This window comes from Rhinopithecus bieti, unplaced genomic scaffold (assembly GCF_001698545.2).
Source record: "Rhinopithecus bieti isolate Rb0 unplaced genomic scaffold, ASM169854v2 scaffold_1558, whole genome shotgun sequence".
NCBI lineage: Eukaryota > Metazoa > Chordata > Mammalia > Primates > Cercopithecidae > Rhinopithecus > Rhinopithecus bieti.
The window spans coordinates 220,265-222,735 of record NW_016803701.1 but is presented as its reverse complement, the minus strand read 5'-3'; the positions used below and the strand labels follow the sequence as shown (position 1 = coordinate 222,735).

At 31.8% G+C, this 2,471-nt stretch overlaps 1 long non-coding RNA gene across 1 annotated transcript in view; it reads right to left on the bottom strand.

Moving 5' to 3' along the window:
- Nucleotides 1–2,471, bottom strand: part of LOC108514892 (uncharacterized) — a 25,536-nt gene that overhangs the window by 2,745 nt on the left and 20,320 nt on the right. The gene's annotated exons all lie outside the window — the stretch shown is intronic.

Below are 2,471 nucleotides of genomic sequence, written 5' to 3'. Positions count from 1 at the left end.
AAAAAAAAAAAAAAAAAAAAAAAAAAGCATTTAAAAAGATTATTCTGCATCAGAGAATAGGAGAAAATGCATAAAATCTAGTTTATGGTAAGTGTTTTTCTCTCTGCTATGAATGTTAGGAAGAGTTGGGTATAAATCTTTGTGTGGACATATGTTTTCATTTATTTGGGATAGTTTCTCTGGTGACTTATTTTGTGACCTTGCCAAACATTCAGGGATTTTCCAGTTTTCCTTCTATTTTTTGATGTATAGTTCAATTCCATTACATTCATATAACATACTTTGTATTACTTCCATTTGTAACATTTTGCAGGCTTGTTTTGTGGTACAGAAGATGGCCTATCTCTTTGATTGCTCCAGGTACACTTGGAACGACTCTCTTTTCTGCTTATTTGATAGACTTCTTCATAAATATCAGTCCGAACAATTTGGTTGATACTGATGTTCAAGGCTTCTATATCCATAGAGATTTTCTATTTACTTTTTCTATCTTACCAATTACTGCAAAAGGAGTACAATATATATCTGTAGGTTTGTCCATTTTTCCTTTTAGTTATATCAATATTTAAAGTTCTATCAGTACTTTAACATTTTGTGATTGGTTCCATACATATTTGACATTTTTATGTCTTCTTCAGATAGACCCTTTATCACTATAAAATTAAAATTTTTCTTTATCCATTTTTTTTTAGACAGAGTCTTGCTTTTTCTCTGTCACCCAGGCTGAAGTTCAATGGCAAGATCTTGACTCACTGCAAATTCTACCTCTGGGATTCAAGTGATTCCGTGCCTCAGTCTCCCAAGTGGTTGGGACTACAGACATGGGCCGCCATACCCAGCTAATTTTTGTATTTTCAGTAGAGAGAGAATTTCACTATGTTGGTCAGGCTGGTCTTGAACTCCTGAGCTCAGGTGATCCACCTGCTTCAGCCTCCCAAAGTGCTGGGATTACAGGCATGAGTCACTGTGCCTAGCCATCTCTTTATGCCTTGTGAAAGTCATTTTGAAATATGCTTTGTGGGATATTAATATAGTCTTCCAGCTCTCTTTTCATTAGTATTTGCATATGTTATTTTTAATTTTTAAACTTTCTATTTTTTATGCTTAAAGGGGATTGTTCTATAGACAGAATACTTTTGGTCTTGCTTTTTTTTTTTTCTTTAAAGACAATATGATAATCTCTGCATTTTAGTTGGAATATTTAGACCATATAAATTTAAGGTAAAGTGATAATGTGTGTGGTTGGCCAAATAATGCCATACCCAAAGATATCCACAGCCTAATCCACAGGATCTGAGAATGTACATGGCAAAGGGGATTAGATTATGTTGCAGATGGAATTGAAGTTAATAATGAGTTGACCTGAAAATAGGGAGATTATCTTATTTAGTTAATTACAGGGTCCTTAATACTGGAATAGGGAAGTGGAAGCGAGAGACTGTGGCATAAAAAGGACTTGGCCCAATTTTGATATACAAAAGTGGTCAATAAGCAAGGAATATGGGCAACCTCTATAAACTGAAAAAGGAAAAGTTATTTGGATTCTCTCGCAAAAGAAAACCAGTCCTACTGATACTTTTATTTTAGTTCATTGAGACCCATTTCAGAAATCCAATGCAGGGAAGTAATATAGAAAAGTGAAGGTAAAGTTACAAAAATGAAATTTTTCATCTCATCCATTGGCATTCGTGTGTATGCATATATACATAAACATATAGTATATATATACACACACAGAGAAACACAAAACCCACATATATTCACTTAAATCAGTTAAAATTCAGTCAAATTTTTAGTACCTTCAATGTGTAATTTAGCAGCTACAGTGGCATCTATCCCTAAATAGTTTTTATTTATGGGGTATGATACGTAATAACTGAAGTGGTGATAATACAGAGTACTATGATATTTGACAAAAGTAAAGTGCAAATTGAATCCAAATGCTAAATAAGGAATAAAATTAGTAATCGAGTGTAACAAATCATGACTGCAGAGTCTTTAATGAAAAGTTTACATATGAAATGGATATTGCGAAGAGCTCTTAAATGCCTTTACTAAGATGTTTAGACTTTAGTCAAGAGTTAGTGGGGAAGATGAAAATGTTTTATCTTGTCTTTTCTTTCTTTGCTTTTTTTTTCTTTTAAGTAGTTAAATCATCTAAACCAGAATTCTCTTTTAGAAAGATCATATTGGTGGTACTAAAGAAATGGAAATGGCAAGAACATAAGAGAAGGGTGTCTAGGTTAAAAATTAATGCAATAATTCATCCATGAAAAATAAAAGAATAAACTCTGTAGGGGAGGGATATTAAAAGGAAACACTTATGAATACTATGGAATTAGAATGAACAGAATTTGAAGACAAAAACCATAAAATGGTTTTTATATAAATTATTTAAATTATATATAATGTATAAATTGGATCTCCTGAGTTTTTTTTTTAATTTTTTTATTTGTATTTTTATTTTATTA